Source organism: Pristiophorus japonicus, chromosome 17 (genome assembly GCF_044704955.1).
Source record: "Pristiophorus japonicus isolate sPriJap1 chromosome 17, sPriJap1.hap1, whole genome shotgun sequence".
Taxonomy (NCBI): Eukaryota; Metazoa; Chordata; class Chondrichthyes; family Pristiophoridae; genus Pristiophorus; species Pristiophorus japonicus.
The window spans coordinates 76,234,445-76,254,528 of record NC_091993.1 but is presented as its reverse complement, the minus strand read 5'-3'; positions in this window follow the sequence as shown (position 1 = coordinate 76,254,528).

Here is a 20,084-nt window from a genome sequence, read left to right as displayed (position 1 = left end):
AGGAGCGGTGTGCTGCAGCACCGGAGGGGACGTTCCCCCGATAGTGTTGGACTCAAAACCCATGTCCGGTCAGGATACTTAGGTCGGTCTGCACCGTCTAACCCTATCACCTACCTCGCTGGACACTCAGCGGGAGAAGAAGAAAGAGAGAAGCAGGAATTAACCTGGCCACCCAGAGACGGGTGGCAGATGTACATATATAGCGATGTGAATTTAAGGATGTTTAGCAATATGAATTTAAATATGTTTAGTGAATAAGTTTAGAATAGTGTAAGATTTATCTGTGTAATGATTAAGTATATATGTATTAGTAACTGGGGTAAGGAAAAGAATCTACCTGTGCAACTATTAAAAGAAGCACAGGCCGGGTAACACCCGGGAGTAAGAAGAATCTACTGGTATGGCTATTAAGGAAGCACCAGTAAGACAACAAGCAGAACGACTGTGAGATAAAGTTAAAAGCAATCAATCCACAAGGAACTGAATAAGACAGCCAGTCAATTAAGGACTATGAGCCCAAATTTGGAACTCAGTCACCTTTGTCAAGCCAGAGAGCTTTCTCAGGGATAGACAATCTGTTTTATGTGCCCCAAAGGAAAGAGAGCAGCATGAGAAGGATCCTGTTCCTCTCGCCCTGATAAGGATGAGCAGCGGCGACCGAGGAGACGTGGAAGAATCCCTCATTTACGGGTGTTCAAGAGGAAGAGCACCGATCGTAACTGCCGGGGGTGGCCCCGAGATGTGGAAGAACTCGCCGTTTACGCCCACGAGGGAAGATGGCCAGGATGGCTGGGATCTAATTCTACCCGCTACTCCAGCCAGGAAGGTTTTACCTACGGGGAAGCCTCACTTCCATGCCCCCGGATGCGGATCATCGCTGCCAGAGTCAGTGTTACGGAGGGAAAGCGTGTGTGTTTGACTTGCAAAGTGAACATTCCCCTGGGAAGATGGCGGTGGCTCAGAAAACTCAGCAAGGACGCATGGAACCAAGAATCGGACTGAGAAAGACTCGGTAATGATACGTACCACACCATCACGGGGACACGGGAAGGAATGACAGTGTGTTGGGAAAAATGGTGGGAATCCGAACAAGGAATTTATGTTTGCATGTGAGGATCAGAGAGTATTTGTCCCGCAGGCATATCGATCGCCTTCGTCAGGCAATGGCAAGATGAAGGGGAAGGGATGGGGTGGGATTCTAGCCTACACGGGTGCGCGGTCCCACACTCCCCACTCTCAATTAACGCCACTGAACTAAAAGCACACATTAAGAAACCCCTGCCCACAACCCCGCCAATACGCACAGTAATAGAAAGGTGTTCTACCACCGCCAAGGGACCTGGGAACGGATTAGTATTGGTACCGACCGAAAAGGTGTTATATCAGGGGGTACATTATGCGGTAGCTTCAGTAATATTAAACCTTACCGAGGTACACCTACCTGCATGGTGTCCAAAGGAAACAGAGCTGCTATACCAGGCCTTACTTAGAGACATGTTCAAGAAATTTCATGAGTTAGACTTTGGAAATGTAGACAAAGCAGACCTATACACTCTAAATGCTAGGGACACCATGGGCTCAGAGAGACCTAGAAGGGGAATCATAAACGACGTTTTCACTACCTACAATACAGCATCCTCTGTAATAAATAGCCTAGATGACATAGAGTTGCAAAGAGAGATAAACAGTTTAAAGACCCAATTGAGAAAAATTCTGAAACAGGAGAATACCATAGTAGGATCAGAACTACACGAGGATCAGGCTATGACTGTCCATTTAAAAGCAATAGTAGCTGAGCTGGAAAAACATGCACAGACAGTGAATGCATTTATACGGGAGGATAGAAACGCTTCTGACCAGGCTGCACAGAACAAGGTGTGCGTACTGTTTAACTAGTATAAATGCAGGGAAGGTTGATTCTCGGGAGCAGGAATTTTGCTTACCTAGTTTGACACTCAAGAAGCGTAGAGTGTCAACAGTGGGGGACTGCAGAGAGCAAAATTCACCAGAACCCCCCCCTGTGTTTGGGCTCATTCAAAAGGAAATTTAATTTGGGTCTATTTTCCGAAAAGTTTGGAACTCTAAAGTGCTTATGGAAGAAACTACGAACTTTAATAGAATTATGAACTTTTACAAGACAAATTCAAGCCTGTGGGCGGACCTAGGGAACAAAAGTAGCCCACTTGATTATTGTAACTGTCTGGGTGTGAGGACTGAGTTAACCTGTCTGGAAGAATGAATATTTGGAAATCTTCCTCCACAAGAGACTTTACCATCACAAAATCACCCAGAGATAGCTCCCCATCAACATGGGTCTGGACAAACCATTTCAGCATATACATCACAAAGAGGCCCAATCCAGCCTGTATGCGAAAGACTAAGCACAAAAGGACATTGCAATTACCAAACTAATATTTCCATCAGAAAACAGTTTTCGAACATCAACCCACCCAAGACATATCGACTTTAACGAGCCCAACAAAATATTTCAAAGAAGAACCAAGCCCGCCAAAATTATACAAAGGATTGTGAAAAGATTGGGCGGCAAGATTAGAACACTGAAATCGTATAACTGGCCACTGTTTTCAACAGAGGTTAGAAAGAGGAGAGCGAAGTGAGAGAGGGGAGAGAGGTGGTTGCTACTACCTCATCAAGACAAGGAGAGAAACCAACGCGACAGTTGTAAAACTAACTTCTCCAGCCTCGAAATCTTGAAGTCCTGAAGGAAGGAGGAACATCACCATCGACCATTAACTATCAAAAGGATTGGTAAGCATAAGTCCCTGCCTGCCCTGGAGTCTAACCTAGCTAGAATTAGGTATTGGGAGGTGGGAGGCATAATTTTACTGCAACCCCTTTTGAATGTGTAGTGCATGGTACTTTATTTATGGACCTTGTACCTTTCCTTGTACTGACCTTTTTAAGAGTGATTGTAAGATTGGCTGTGTATTTTCTTACTAGAGTAATAAACTTGTATTACTTTGACTGTAATAAAAACAAAGTTCTTTGCATCAAACCAGCGTCCTGTGCACTTTTGTCACACCCCCCAAATATTCGATTCAAAACCGCTCAAGTTGGTCAGAAGGGAACCTGACCCCCTCATAGAGAAAACAAACATATCCCCCCGCCACCCCACTCCTTATAACTCTATGAACTCTTCCTCAAAGCTACCCTGGCCAATTTGCTTTGTCCAATCAATATGAAGGTTAAAATCGTCCATGATTATTGCCGTTACTCTTTTACAAGCCTCCATTATTTCTTGACTTATTCTCCATCCAACCAGCGACTTTTTCCCATTATTATTTCTTACCTCCACCCAAACTGATTCAACATCTTGATCTTTTGAGCCAATATCATGTCACTAACGCACTGATCTCATCCTTTAGTGAGAAACGATATTGGCGTAACTTGATTTACTTAACTTGTTCCAGTGAACCGATATGGCTGTTACATGCTGTACTAAGTCACTCTTTCCCCCGCCCCCACCCCCCACCACTTCACCCCTGCAACAACACCATAAAGCATCCCTACAATGACCATCCCTTTCTCTAACCCAAACCCTCATTGCTCGCGGTTACATAATGTCTCACCATCCTCTCAAGTTAGCTGCCAACAATGGACCAGACCGGAAGGTGGTGCAAAGAAATACATTTATCTGTCTCATAAAAATAACTGAGACTTAACACTAACATTTGTTCGTACTCCCATGTGCATACCGTGGTGCATCTAGGATTGTGTCTTTTTTGTTTTCCGCGTGCTTCTACAAGGTGCAACCATTGTGACTTCAGCAGAGGTAGAGGCAGGCTGCTCACTTCCCGGCTGCGACTCGTTAGACACTTTTGGCAGATGTCCTCTGGGTTTAGGAGCCTGTGAGGGCCCTGTAACAACGACTCCTCCTGCAACTGTGCAGGGGCAGTCTTGGGCATCGTGATCCGAGGAAGCATGAAGGGCTCTGACGGAGTAGGAGGCCACGGGTGAGAAGTGTGAGTGCTTGGCGAATAGCCCCACTTCCAAGTCCCCTCTCACCATCCCCATGGGCCACCTGCACTTCCCTGTTAGCAAGGAGCTGGAGAGCACCTTGCTACACAGCATCATCATCATCATCATCACCATAGGCAGTCCCTCGGAATCGAGGAAGACTTGCTTCCACTCCTGAAGTGAGTTCTTTGGTGGCTGAACAGTCCAATACGAGAGCCACAGACCCTGTCACAGGTGGGACAGATAGTCATTGAGGGAAGGGGTGGGTAGGACTGGTTTGCCGCACGCTCTTTCCACTGCCTGCACTTGATTTCTGTGCATTGAGACTCGAGGTGCTCAGCGCCCTCTCAGATGCACTTCCTCCACTTAGGGCGGTCTTGGGCCAGGGACTCCCAGGTGTCAGTGGGGCTGTCGCACTTTATCAGGGAGGCTTTGAGAGTGTCCTTGTAGTGTTTCCGCTGCCCACCTTTGGCTTGTTTGTCGTGAAGGAGCTCCGAGTAGAGTACTTTGGGAGTCTCGTGTCTGGCATGCGAACTATGTGGCCTGCCCAGCGGAGTTGATCGAGTGTGGTCAGTGCTTCAATGCTGTGGATGTTTGCCTGGATGAGGACGCTGATGTTGGTTCGCCTGTCCTCCCAGGGGATTTGTAGGATCTTGCGGAGACATTGTTGGTGATATTTCTCCAGCAACTTGAGGTGTCTACTGTACATGGTCTATGTCTCTGAGCCATACAGGAGGGTGGGTATTACTACAGCCCAGTAGACCATGAGCATGGTGGCAGTTTTGAGGACCTGGTCTTCAAACACTCTTTTCCTCAGGTGACCGAAGGCTGCATTGGCGCACTGGAGGCGGTGTTGGATCTCGTCGTCGATGTCTGCTCTTGTTGATAGGAGACTCCCAAGATATGGGAAGTGGTCCACGGTGTCCAGGGCCGCGCCGTGGATCTTGTTGACTGGGGGGCAGTGCTGTGCGGTGAGGACAGGCTGGTGGAGGACCGTTGTCTTACGGATGTTTAGCGTAAGGCCCATGCTTTCGTATGTCTCAGTAAATACGTCGACTATGTCCTGGAGTTCAGCCTCTGTATGTGCGCAGATACAGGCGTCGTCTCCGTACTGTAGCTTGACGACAGAGGTTGGGGTGATCTTGGATCTGGCCTGGAGACGGCGTAGGTTGAACAGGCTCCCACTGGTTCTGTAGTTTAGATCCACTCCAGCAGGGAGCTTGTTGACTGTGAGGTGAAGCATGGTAACGAGAAAGATTGAAAAGAGGGTTGGGGCGATGACGCAGCCCTATTTGACACCGGTCTGGATGTGGATTGGGTCTGTGATGGATACGTTGGTAAGGATCATGGCCTGCATGTCATCGTGGAGCAGGCGGAGGATGGTGCCGAAATTTTGGGGGCATCCGAAACAGAGGAGGACGCTCTATAGAAAGTCAAAGAAGGCCATGTATAAGGGCTGGCGCTGTTCCCTGCGGTGAGGACAGGCTGGTGGAGGACCTTTGTCTTATGGATGTTTAGCGTAAGGCCCATGCTTTCGTATGCTTCAGTAAATACGTCGACTATGTCCTGAAGTTGTCGTGGGGCGATGAAGGCCCAAGTCTAAGTTTATATCCCTCCTTGAGGTGAGGTCTATGGGCATCTGCCATCTGTTGTCCACAGCTAGCATGTGGTTGTGTGACTGACGCATTTGCTGCTCTATCGTCGCCATCGCCTGTAGCATGGTGCTCATGTTGGAGATGGACTCGTCCATTGTCTGCACATTTGCTGCAAAAGCTGCCAAAACCTCATGCAATTGTTGCTGCCTCTCCAAGAGTACTCTCTTTCTCGATGGTGCCCGAGGCTCAGCGATTGCATGCAGTTCAGCAGAGATTGGAGTGTCCTGCATCCTCCGACGAGGTGTCTCCACTGCTGTCCCTGTCAACACCATCTGTTCTTGCTCACTTGTGACACCAGGTGCCAACACCACTCTATCTCCCATGGGACCTACCCTGCACCTGATCGGCTCCGTCTCTCAGGCACCCGATGGCACCAACCGCCACGAGCTGTGTTAAGGCGCAGCCCCCAGACACCGTCGCCACCAAGGCCAGACCCGGGAACAAAGGGTCACCCGCAACAGTTCTCCAAAAGAGGACCGGGACCAGCCAGGATCCCAAACCAAACAATGCCCAGGCAAGCGAGTCAGCAGTTCCCTGGGCACTGCTAGACGACAGCTCCTCAGGGAGCAGCAGTGACCCAGGGCACAAAGAAAGGACAGGGAGGACACAAGTATCTGTGAACCTGTCCGACGCTAGGAGCAACAGCAACAGCCCTGAGAGCAGGCAACTTGAGCCAACCGGGTTCCCACTGCGCCGCGCCGCCACCAGACTACCTGGACACCATCCAGCAGTCCTGGCACTAGCTTGTCCTTACGCACTGGTTACCAATCCCCAGTACGTATCGATAATGTATCTCACCAGTCTAATGTACTTGTCTCACAACTGAACCACAAATATAATGCAAACTTGTTTTTTTGGACTTGAATGTATATGAATGAAATGACCCTCCGGCATTATCTATATGTGGGGGGGGTGGGGGTGTGGGGGGGATGGAGTGGTCAGGGACACAGACAAACAGCACCACCAGTGCTCTACTGCCAACGAAACACCAACCACTCACCCAAGATTGAAATGACCCACCAAGGGTCAACTAGACACAGCTAAGCCCAGAGCATAGTCAATGCAGAGGCGATTTGCACTAAAAGCTTGGGGGAGAGTGATGTCATGTATCCTACATGGCTACTGTTTATACTTTCACAAGGTGTGCCACCAGAGGGCACAGCAGTAGGAGACTTGCAGATTACCTGTACAGGTGTGCCTGGCCTAGTATAAAAGGCAGGCCACCAGGTGTGATCCTCACTATGGAGTTATCAATAAAAGACTAAGGTCACTACAGTTCAAGAAAAACACATTGCCTCGTGGAATCGTTATCAGATCATCCAAGGACATAACACTATGAATTCTTAACCAAGGAACCCATGAACCAACTACATTACAAAATGGCGACGAGAATGGAAGTTTCTTCAAAAAGAAAATGTTGGTGGAATTTCCTTTTATGAGAAGGTAAATGCAAGTGGAGCACAGCAAGAAGATATACCGGCAGTGTGATTCCCGAATGAGGGTGGTAGAACCATTCATTTTTTTTGTGAGTACTGAACAGTGATGAACTGACAAAAAGAGCTTGTGGGAAGCCAGTTAGTCATTGAAAAGCAAACAAGATTATTGATTAACGGCTATTAAGCTAAGAAGGCAATAGGGATGTGACAACGATTTATGTCAGTAATTTGAAGCCTTTGACGAGAATAAGGAATTGTTTAGATCCTACTGTGAAAGATTGCAAATGTTTTTTAGAGCTAATGATGTCAATGAACTCCCAGCAGGTGTGCAAATTCACAAATAAGGAATCAGCAGTGCACGAGAAGATGAAAGCTATTCTGTTAGTCATGATTGGGGCAGAGAATTATACTATCTTAGTGAATTTGTTAACCCCAAGTGTTAGATCACTTAATTTCCAATGAAATGCGAACTCCGGTTGTAGTTTTAATGTAACTTTATTCTGGCAGCAGCAACAAGCTCATGGTTTTAAGCCAGGCCTTTGTCCTTCTGAGACACATGGCCAAAATGGCTGTACTTATACCTGGTTCAATTTACAGAAAAGAACTCGCCTTCTTTGACCTTATTGGCTCAATTGATAGTCTGTTAAGCGTTTAATTGGTTCGCTACCCAAGGTCCTAAAATGTCAAGTTGATTGATGACTTAATGCAACATGCTGAGTTTCACGTAGCAGCTTTGACTTGGGGTCTGTGAATTTTCACAACCTGTCTGAATGCAGCCTGTTTGAATTCTCTATCAATCCCCCCTTTGATTCTTTCACAAACTGAATCATAAAACATCAGCTATCACTGGTTAAACATTCTACAAAATAATTTCATACATGTTAATAGAGTTTCCTTCTAAAATTTGTTGATGTGTTTCGCCACATGTCCGGACTAGTAGCTTCCACACAAATTTACACCAACCTGAATTCCATCGTGGCCACAATGGAAGTCTGGTTTTAGTAGGTTGATTAACCTTATTCCAATTTAATCCAAATCAATACCTTAATTCAACCAGTAAACAACCTTCCCTTAAGCATAACATACCCCTGTGCCACGAACAAACGGTCTGCTGGGACCTGCAAGGTGTCTCACATGCGGGACAGCAGCTACAGCCGCCTGGTTGCAACAACATTTAATCAACATAAACAAACAATATAAAAGTAAAATAATTACAACGACTAGAATTAAACCTTCCACCAATGAAGTTCCTATTGAACCTAGCCATTCAGTGGCTCCGCTCCACAAAGTGAATGATGGGGGTTGCTTAAGTTTTTCTACCTCCTTTTGGATATGCTCCGCTAAGTGGGTAATTTCTTCGGAGCTATCTGGGATATATGTGCAACATTCAGTTCCGAGTAGGGCACAAATACCTCCCTTTTCAGAATTCCGGAAGCAGTTACTATAATTCCCTTGCTACCCTACTATTTCCCTTTGGTGCAGAGGGTCGGCTAGTAAGAAGTAGGCCTATGCCTAGAATACTTACAATCATTAACACAGTAAATTTATACATTTTGGCAAAAAGTAATTGTCCTTATTAGATTTCAGCTTCAGTTACGGGTGTTCGTTTAATGTGTGAAGCGTGGATCCAGGCTTTCTTTCCTTGGACTTTAACAGCTGCCTGGGTGGTCAATAACACTTGATAAGGTTCCTCCTACTTGGCACCCAAAGGTTCTTTATGCAACTTTTTCACATACACCCAGACTCCCGGGATGATGTCGTGTCCTCCTTCGGGTGGATTACCCCAAGTTGCCGATACCTGTCGGGAAACAGAACTAATAGCATTGGTTAGGTTCTGACAGTATGATAACAAAGTGTCACTCATTAAGTGAACATCAGCTTTCCTTAAATCGATAGTTCCTGGCAGTGACATGGGTCTTCCTGTTATAATTTCAAATGGGCTTAGACCTGTAGTTCTGTTCGGGGTTGCCCTAATACTACATAGCACTATTGGTAGTGCCTGGGGCTATGGTGTTCCTTCTTGGTGATATTTGGCAAGCTGTTGTTTCAGAGTTCGATTCATTCGCTCTACTTGACCTGATGATTGTGGATGATAAGGACAGTGTAAATCCCACGTAATGTTCAGTAACCTACAGACTTCTTGGCAGACAGCACCTGTGAAGTGTGTTTCCTGATCTGAGTCAATGCAACTCAGGAATCCCCATCGGGGAATGTAATCCTTACACAAGACCTTTGCAGTGTGATTGGCTGTGGCTCTTTTAGTTGGGACAGCTTCTACCCATCTAGAGAATCTGTCGACCATGACAAGAATGTTAGTGTATCCTTGGCATGAAGGAAGAGATATATAATCAACCTGCAGATGCTGGAATGGTCCGACAGGGGCAGGGGGTCTCATTTGGGGCATTACCGTGATGGGTCCAGAATTATTTTTCTGGCAGACCACACAACGGTCTGCTACCAGCTGGGCATGTTTTTTAAATCCTCGACCCCACCAGCTTTTCTGGAACCATTCCATCATCTGTTGTGAAACCAAGTGTCCCCACGAGTGGATCTGTTGGGCTAAAAAAGGCATAAGCGCTTGTGGCGCGACTGGCTTGTCGGTAACTCTTTGTCTCCAGACACCATCTTCACATAGCTTAATTCCTGCCTCAATCCATGTCCATTTTTCCTCTCGGGAGCATTGTTTGAAGGTCTCGTGTCAGAGTTCTGAGTACTTTCAATCTGCACACCTGTGTTGGCTCTTCTGGGGGGAAAACCCTGTGAGGCGGCATCTTTAACTGCCTGGTCGGCTAGGGCATTTCCCTGTGCTTCTGTGGTATTTTCCTTGGTATGGGCCTTACACTTCAGGATGGACACTTCCTGAGGTAATTGTATGGCCTCTAGTAAGTCTCGGACTTCTTTTCCATTTCGGATAGGTGTACCAGCAGCAGTGAGGAATCCCCTTTTCCGCCATAACAGTCCAAAGTCGTGAGCGACTCCAAAAGCATAACGCGAATCAGACATTAGCTGTCTGTCCTTCTGCTATTCGACATGCTTCTGACAGGGCCCGTAACTCGGCCTGTTTTGCAGACGTTCCTGAGAGTAAACATCCTTTTGCCACTACCTCATATAAGGTTTAACTGCCCATCCTGCTTTTCTGGTACCATTGTCAACAAAGGAGGAACCATCTGTAAACAGGATGAGGTCTAGGTTGTGCAGAGGCTCCTTTGCTGCTAAGGCTGCTTCTTCTGTTTCTTTTAAAATCTCCATGCAGTCATGCTCTTCACATTCTCCCCCCTCTTGCTCCCTCGATTCTGACATCGGGAGCATAGTTGCGGGATTAACCGGGCTGGCCCGGACGATATGAAGATTAGGAGCTTCCAAAACTGCTGTCCAGCGGGTCCATCTAGCTGCCGTCACCTGAGACATTCTACTCATAGACAGCAAAGCATGTACGGTGTGGGGACACTTGACAATCAGCTTTTGGTCGAGGACTAGACCCGCAGTGATCATTACCGCTCGATATGTAGCTTCCATGGCCCTTAGGCAACTTCCATATCCGAGGGCTACCGCATCCAGTTTTGCCGAATAATAGCCAATAGGTCTTTGCCGATCCCCATATTCTTGTGTCAGTATAGCTGTCATATATCCTTCTTTCTCATGGACAAACAGGGTAAATGGCTTACCACTGTCGAGGATTCCAAGAGCCGGAGCCGAACACAAAGCCTTTTTCAAACTCAGGAAGGCCTCTTGCTGTTCCTTAGTGAGGGTGATGGCTTCTTTAGAGGCACGTTTCCCCTTTATGATATCATTCAATGGCTGAGCAAGCTGTGTGAAGGAGTCAATCCAATTTCTGTTAAAGTTACACAATCCCAAAAAAGACCTTAGTTCCTGAATAGTGATGGGTTTTTTAGCAGCCTGAATGGCTGCAGTTCTATTCTGGGTAAGTTCTCTCTTTCCTTGTGAAATCTTTTGTCCCAGGTATACAACCTCTTCTTGGGATATTTGTGCTTTGTCGATGCTGGCTTTATGCCCTTTCAGCCAAAGGTGGTCCAGCAAAGCTTGTAAATCTTGCTCATGCTGTTCTTCCGTGTTTGAAGCTAGCAGGATATCGTCTACATATTGGATGACTGTGGATGACAGGGGAGGTAATTCTCGCAAATGTCTTTGTAAAGCCATGTGGAATACCGTAGGGCTGTTGTGGAAACCCTGCGGTAACCGGGTCCAAGTATACTGTTGTCCTTGGACAGTGAAAGCAAACCACTGTCGAACCTCCGGTGCCAGAGGCACCGACCAAAATCTGTTGGCCATATCTATAACCGAGAAATATTAAGTTTGAGGGCATTAAAAATGGTGGAGGGATCTGCAATCAAAGGAGCTTTTTGATCAATACACTGGTTAGCTTTCCTATAATCGACAGTCAAACGCCAAGTCTCATTAGATTTCTGTACCGGCCACAAGGGGCTATTGGAGGAGCTATGTGTTTTAATAAGCACCCCTTGTTTCTCCAATTGCTGAATAACCGGTAAGATTCCCGCGATGGCAGTTGGACTGATGGGATACTGTTTAGTGCATGGAGGCTTGGTCCCGGTAAATGACGCACGCTCCATCTGGGGTAGATAAGATCATTCTTATCTTTAGCCCATTTCGGATGTTCCTTCAATTCTTCTTTCTTCAAAGTTCTAATTGACCATGTCACCCGACCATTCTCGAAATGCAACGATGAATCTATTTGGATTAGAATGTCCATTCCCAAAAGTGGTTGATCTACTGGGCCTATCCAGACCGGCATGGTTAGTTCATGTGGACCCAGCCCTATAAGTACCAGTGTTGTCCTTTTAATTTCCATTTTATGGCCCCCAACTCCATAGGCTGTACGTGCCCTACCATCCAACGGTAAAAAGTCTCCATATTGTAGGGGTAAGCATGTTAATTCCGCCCCTGTGTCTAAAAGACAGTCCACATCCTTATCGCCCACCCTCACAGTTATATATATCCCATCTCCCCTCTGCTGTATTAGTGCGAGGAGGGGGGCCAGGGTGGGCTCTAATCGTTTTTTGCTATCCCAAGTAACTCCTTCTGTTGTTGTATTGTCAGTCGCTTAAATGCTGCTATGAGGTCGTTATCTTGTGACAAGCCTGGTTTGTTGGCTGAATTGTATCCCTGGCTGCATCCTCTTCCCCGGCCGCGACCTTGCTGTTTTGCCCTGCATGTCTTGGCCCAGTGACCTTCTTTCCCACAATAATGACATTTTCCGGGTAATTTTCCGAATAACTGTTTATCGGAATCCTGGGATTTCCATCCCATAGCCTGTACAGCTGGGACTTTCGCTCCCATATCCCGATCTAATTGGCTACATCGATCCACCAATGCTGCAAAGGTAGTTCCTCTACCTTACCAGTCCGGTAACACTACCTTAAGCATTTTGGACAGTTCTGGCTTTAGACCTGCCACAAAAGCTGCTTTCAGGGGTCCAAACACTTGTTCATCCATTTCCTCATCCGTATTATTCATACCCGAATGTTCTAGCCACGTGCATCTAAACCGCTCATCATACTCCAGGACCTCCTCTGTTCCTTTCTGTTGGCAGGCTGCAATTTTTCCACAGTATGTCTTAGCTGGACTGAAGGCTTGCAGCCAGTGTTTAATCGCCTCCCACCCTGCGTTTAATTCTTGCTCATCCTGCCCCAAAGCTTCTTCTACCTTGTCGTGCAATTTTCTTCCTTGTGTTTTTGGCACCATTATGGTCAAAATTTGCACTCCGTCCCAGGGATGAAGTTGATATATACTTCTTAAGCGGTCCAATTGGTCCCACGTTTTCACTCCCCCTTTCTTTGGATTGGGCAACTCCTTGGACCATTTATCAATTTTCTCTGTGTCTGCCGGATCATAAAATAAGTATTCTGCATACATCCTTTTCATCGTTTTTTTGGTTCCGCCCTCATCCGCAGTCTCTTCTGATTTGACTACAACTCGTCTTTTTTTAAACGGGGCAGAGCGCACCCCTAATTCTTCACTCTCTGAACCTGTATCGTCAGAGGATTCAGAATCCGTATCTATTCCTCGGTCGTGCCTTTGGTTTGTGCTTTTAATTTATCCAAACATGGGTACCCTGGGAATTGACCGATACATTTTCCTTTTTCTATTACTGTCTCTTGACCTAATGATTTTTTCCATTCTTTAATTTCACCTTTAAGATCTTTAACTTCCGCTTCCGACTTATCAAGTTCAAGTCTTTTCTGTCGCAGCTGTGCACAAACAGCTTACAATTGGTCCTTTGTACTGGTCAGTTCTCGATCATGTTGGGAATGCATTATAATTTCATTCCGCTTTCGGATCTGTCCCATAACGGCTAGGGACCATCTAGTTCGCTCCTTATTTTTCATACGGGTCGTTTATCCCCAGACCCTTTTAATCTCGTCCAAGGACCATTGTCCTTTGGAGGTTCCGTACTTTTGTTTGATCTTAATACAGGTTTTAGATAAGTTGAATTGTTGCTCTATATATTCTTTCAACTGTTCGAGGATTTCATCTATCGAAACCTCAGGTGGTGCCTGCCCGCCTTTAACAGTTGTAGGCAATTCTTTGCTCTTATCTCATGCTGCCATAATACTGATTTCTTTACTGGGGTCTCGAGTCATAGGCTTTCCAGCCGTTCAGTGGGTCAGTGATTAATTAACTAATACACCGCCGAAGTTAGACCTCGAGCCGACTACCAACCGGAGGGTTCGCAAACCGGAAGCTTTCGGAATCGCGTAGAAGGAGAGGCGAATTTAGACTTTTGTCCGAGGACTTTTATAAAGCGGAGTCCTTACCTCAGTTTGTAGGTCCGATGTCCAAAATTCAGTTTCTTCCTCAGCGATCGTGTTCGTGACGCCAAAATTGTTAGTCCTCTTAATTTCCAATGAAATGCGAACTCCGGTTGTAGTTTTAATGTAATTTTATTCTGGCAGCAGCAACAAGCTCTTGGCTTTAAGCCAGGCCTTTGTCCTTCTGAGACCACATGGCCAAAATGGCTGTACTTATACTTGGTTCAATTTACAGAAAAGAGCTCGCTTTCTTTGACCTTATTGGCGCAATTGATAGTCTGTTAAGCTTTTAATTGGCTCGCTACCCAAGGTCCTAAAATGTCAAGTTGATTGATGACTTAATGCAACATGCTGAGTTGCACATAGCAGCTTTGACTTGGGGTCTGTGAATTTTCACAGCCTGTCTGAATGCAGCCTGTTTGAATTCTCTATCACCAAGAAAGGTTAAGGATGCTTCATTCTCAGACATACTACAGATATTGGAGAATCATTCGTAATAGCAATGCGTTGCTATGAATTCTTAAGCAAAGAATCCATGAAGCAAATACAGTACAATGGTGTACCTTGGCAGATCTTACGTTTGGGATTCAACATGTGAATGCAGATATCCCAAACATCTGGTGTATTTCAAAAGCGGTTCGGTGGCGTACTCTGAGTATACATGTTATATCAACATAAGAGTAGAGTCAGAGTAGGAATAACGGTAAAAAGACAAAATTAAAAGCTCTTCATCTGAATGCACGCAGCATTCATAACAAGATAGATGAGTTGATGGCTCAAATAGAAATAAATGGGTGTGATCTGATAGCCATTACAGAGACGTGGTTGCAAGATGACCAAGGCTGGGAACTGAATATTCAGGGGCACTTGACATTTCGGAAGGATAGGCAGAAAGGAAAAGGAGGTGGGGTAGCCCCGTTAATAAAGGATGAGATCAGTGCAGTAGTGAGAAATGATATTGGTTCAGAAGATCAAGATGTAGAATCAGTTTGGGTGGAGATAACAAATATTAAGGGAAAGAAGTCACTGGTGGGAGTAGTCTATAGGCACCCGAACAGTAGCTACACTGTAGGACAGAGTATAAATTGAGAAATAATGGGTGCTTGTAAGAAAAGTACTGCAATAATCATTGGCGATTTTAATATTCATATAGATTGGACAAATCCAATTGGCAAAGATAGCCTTAAGAATGAGTACATAGAGTGCATTTGGGATGGTTTCTTAGAATACATTGTGGAACCAACCAGGGAGCAGGTTATTTTAGATCTGGTAATGTGGAATGAGAGAGGATGGATGCAAAGGGAATGGAGTATAAAAGCAGGGAATTCCTGCTATAACTGTACAGGGTATTGGTGAGACCACACCTCGAGTACTGCATACAGTTTTGGTCTCCTTACTTAAGGAGAGATATACTTGCATTGGAGGCAGTTCAGAGAAGGTTCACTAGGTTGAATCCTGAGACGAAGGGGTTGACTTATGAAGAAAGGTTGAGTAGGTTGGGCCTATACTCATTGGAGTTCAGAAGAATGAGAGGTGATCTTATTGAAACATATAAGATACTGAGGGAGCTTGACAAGGTAGATGCAGAGAGGATGTTTCCACTCATAGGGGAATCTAGAACTAGGGGCATAGTTTCAGAATAAGGGGTCGCTCATTTATAACTGAGATGAGGAGCAATTTCTTCTCTAAGGGTCAGGAATCTTTGGATTCTCCAGAGCTCTCCAGAGAGCTGTGGAGGCTGGGTCATTGAATATATTCAAGGCGGAGATAGACAGATTCTTGAACTATAGGGGAGTCAAAGGTTATGGGGAGCGGGCAGGAAAGTGGAGTTGAGGCCAAGATCAGATCAGCCATGATTTTATTGAATGACTCGAGGGGCCAATGGCCTACTCCTGCACGTATTTCTTATGTTCTTACGTTTCATACCCACTGCAAAATCCGGGCCAACGTTTCAGGTCGATGACCTTTTGTCAGAATTTGATGAAAGGCCATAGACCTGAAACGTTAACTCTATTTCTCGCTCCACATGCTGAGCGTTTCCAACATTTTGTGTTTTTATTTTTACTCAGGCATCTTGTCAGCAGTCAGCAGAAAGCAGCAGCTGCTGTGAGCTACACCACACCCTCGTTACATCCATCCTCCAATAGTGCCAAGGAACCTGCAGATAAAGTCTCTCTTTGCAAAAAGTAATGGCCATAAATAGGTGAGCAGTGGGCGTGTGTTTTTCCTGACTGACAATCTGAAGTTGTCCCTGTGAGCATGAGGGGCTGGGTCACAGGGTGTTTGGCAGCTGCTTCTATAGAGAGTGAGCATTCTGTCTATATTCAGTGCAGAGAGAGGAGCAGGAAGTGGACACCAGATTCTGGTAGATTGACCTTGAAATTCAGGCTAGGTGAGCTGATGACATTTGCTGCTAATGTGTGTTATTTTAAGTTACAACAGTGTCTTCAGCATTCTCTGGTGTGTTGTTTTTCACAGAATGGCGACTCCGATTGAAGAACTGATCAAGTCGGTTGATTCCAAAATAATAGTGGGGATTGAAATCGCGAACAACAGCAAACACTTTGATCTGACCGCAGCAGCGTGAGTACAGAGAGCTCGCTAATGCACTGAAGCCCAGCTAGAGTTTCAGACTTTTCCGTATATAACTTCTGTTATCCCAGTTATGTGTCGATCTTTGCCCCGGTCGCTGCATGTTTCTGAAGATTGAACCTCGAGGGGTTGGCTTTGCGTCTCCCGGCCCCGGAAGCTGGCAGCGACTTCTAAACTCTCAAACTTCTTAAAACCCCACAAATAAATGAATTTATTCTATCTGCCCGCCTGACAATTTATCCATCTCCCTTCGTCCTGCCTATTTAGCTGTCTGTCGACCTTACAGTACGTCTATTGTTTCTATCAACTTAGTTTTCTGCATTTGATCCGGTCAAGGATAAGTTGGGGTTTGGGGGGTGGGTTCAGTTTGTGAGCTGTTGAGCTGGAAATGGGGGGGACAGGATTCAGGTTTCAAGCCTGTTGCCTATTTTCTGACAGTCAGCCCCGAGCTCTGCAAGAATAAAAAGGGGGGGAAAAATCCAAGTTATGGTAACCTGATACAAAAACAGAAATTCCTGGAAGTATGCAGATTAACGTGCAATGTGGAGAGAGCCAAGTATTTCATCAGAACTGCTGCTTTGGAAGTCAGCCCAAGAACTGAATGCCTCAGCCCACTTGGAGACCGGATACATTGAAAGGAATTAGTTTTTGTCAGAGACTGACTGTGTTTATTGCTGTGACCCGGAAACAGAGCAGGATTCACAGCGGCTGGAGTCTAAAGTGCTCGGGAGGGGAGGGGGCAAATCTGGGGGGGAAACCATTTTATTTTATATATAAAAAAAATAAACGGATATCTGGTTCTGGAAACATTCGCGTTGGGGTCAAAGTCAGCCTCTGAACAGATGGATTGAAGTTAGTGCTGATAACTGGGGTACAGCAGGAACACCCAGGGGTAGAAATCCATCCTGAGGCAATAGCATAGACCGGGAGTAACCGACATTTGGCTCAGTTTGGTTTCAGAGGAGCTGAGTGTCCGGCGAGGACTTTAGCTGCCGGCGAATGTGATACCGCCCGGGGCTAATTTCCACCCTTGTAATGTGTGTTCCCCGCCTCGCCACCTCCCTCTGCATTTTACAAGCTCAAGGTTGTTGTGGAAGATGTAATCGGTGCAGTGACATTATTTCATCGTGTCACTTCCCGCCTTGTTAACTCCTTGTTTACAAATCCTATAAAAATGTACCCAAGCAACAATGGCCCTACAAACATGTGATACCAATACATGTTTATGAATGTGGCCAATTGAGTACATCGATGCCATTGTTCATTTACAATAAGGAATCTAAACTTGACAAATTTCCATTTTGGTTATAAAGTATAAAATGTACATTTTCAGAGCTAGTCAGTTTGTTTTTAAATTCCCCTCCGACTTTCTCCTATCTAAGCACTTTGACTTGAGCTGAGTTCTACGCATGCCGACAGCTTGCTAATACTTTGCTCAAATCATTTTTTAGATCACCTGCATCTCGTCACTAAATGGCGGCAGGCTGATCAACTTGGGGGGCGTCACCGTTGAAGTTAATTTCCACTTAAACCGAATTTCCAGCAGGGATTCATTGGTGAGCAATTAGCAGGACAAGAAAGAAATTGCAACTTATTATATCTCGAAGCTCTTCAGACAATTCCTAGTTGGTGGTGTAGTCAAGTATTTAAAATACTCAACACCGGGTCTGTGTTTGAAAATTCACCCAGTCTTTTATTCGCACCGGTGGGGAGGTGATTTGCTATGGGTCTAGTCAGGCCAACAATACATAGTTTCAAACCACCTTTTTATACATTTAAACGTGCATGATCCTTTGGCACACTTTGATTAGTTTAAAGCCCGCATGCACAGTGACTGGTTAATTTCCTTCCGCGTCACATAATCACTCGCCTGTTTTCTGCCTAGCCTGCGTAACATTAAGGTACTGCCTTCATAACCGAAGAAGCACATGACTGATGTGACCGCAACCTATTGTCGTTAGCCTGACCTTAGCTCAGGCCAGGTGATATCCCATTAACAGTTCACTTCTGCCCCATTGTTCCACTTTTCTACTCTCCTGGCTCCATTTCTAAGTCGTGCAGCTACCTCGGTTAGTTATTGCAAAGCCAACATATTATTCTCAGCATTAGCTCAACTGCCTTTTGCATGACCTAGAAGCTGACCACTGCAAAAGCCTTTTAGCTCATATTGAGTCCCGAAACCCATTCTTAATGCTTTGATTATAGCAGAGCTTAAAAGCCCCACTTCAGTCCCCTGTTTTGGTACTTGGCTACCCAGCCCAAGAATACCAACCTAATTCTGCTCCATCCTGTGTCCTCTGCTCCGTTCTGGGGTGATCAGCCATGCGGTTTGGGGGACCCAGGATGTAACCTACGTTTCAGTGTGCTCGGCAAGTAATTTTTGCTGTTCCATAATTAAAGCCTTTGCTTTCCTTCTCCGCTGCCTCTTTCTGCATGCCTCGCATAACCCAATTCCCCATCCGTCAGATAGCCCTAACTGTATGACCACCAATACGTGAGAGGCTATATGAATCCACGGATGGATGTTCCCACCACTGAGTGTCCTTCGAATGCTGTATGGTATCTTCCAAAATCTCATAATTTCCTTTTTACTTTCTCGGTGTCCTTTTACAATTGCGTCAAATGTTCTTAGACAGGGAATGTCTTGCCAACTTGGTATCTCTTGTTTCATTTCTTCTTCCCATCTTGGGTTGTTTAAAGTGATGTTCTCGACGTGTTCCTTTCTTTACGGGAATAGGTACCAATGGCCTATTTTGACCACAGCTTTAGGCGTAACACAGAAATTAGGTTGTGGGATCGCACATATGACATTACCATGCTTGTACTTATTTTCCTTGGTAGATATGCAATACGTCCCATCATCCCGGGCTGCCCCCTCAGTCCCTCCCTGACTAAGGGGGCTGATTTCCAACGTGTAATTAACCATCTGAGTGACCCTGCACACTATGTTGCCCTCCTTCTATGGGGTGTGCACACACTATCACATCCAAATATTGCGTGCAGCCATCGATGTGCATCCCTTGGAATGGGCCACTTAGTTTCACCACATAGGGGGCATATTGTGGCATAAAATCTGGGATTGACCTTGTATCTCGCCTATATTCTGTACCGTCCAGAGGTTCGGCCTCCACACCTTCTATCTGTGGGGTAGTAGGACCATGCCTGTCAATTTCACTTCTCTGGTAAAACGATTACTTGGAGACAAGAACACTTGTGTTGTCTTGTGAACATCAGAGGGTAATACCGTCCTTAGTCCATTTCGACAACTGCTCATTACTTATCTAATCGGATATTTTTCCCTGTTTCATCTGGTTTACATTGTATCAGATGTTCCCTAGTAACCATGTGCCATACGTTGCACATACGAGTTCTGTTTCTTGGGCTAAGGCATGTAGTCGCACACTAATCTTATTGATGGTCTGGGCATGGGGCTCTAGGATCTCCTCAACTTGCAGCATTTGTCTGGCGACCTCGTCCCCTGTTTATAACAACTGAAGTCCGATTGTTTCCCTTTAGTAAAAGGGTTCTCAAACACTGGGCTAAGTCTGGAACTCCTTGGTCTATACTGACTATCTCAAATGTGTTAACAGTTGCCACCCTAGCCGCATACCGATAGTGTGTTTTGATTGTTGTTA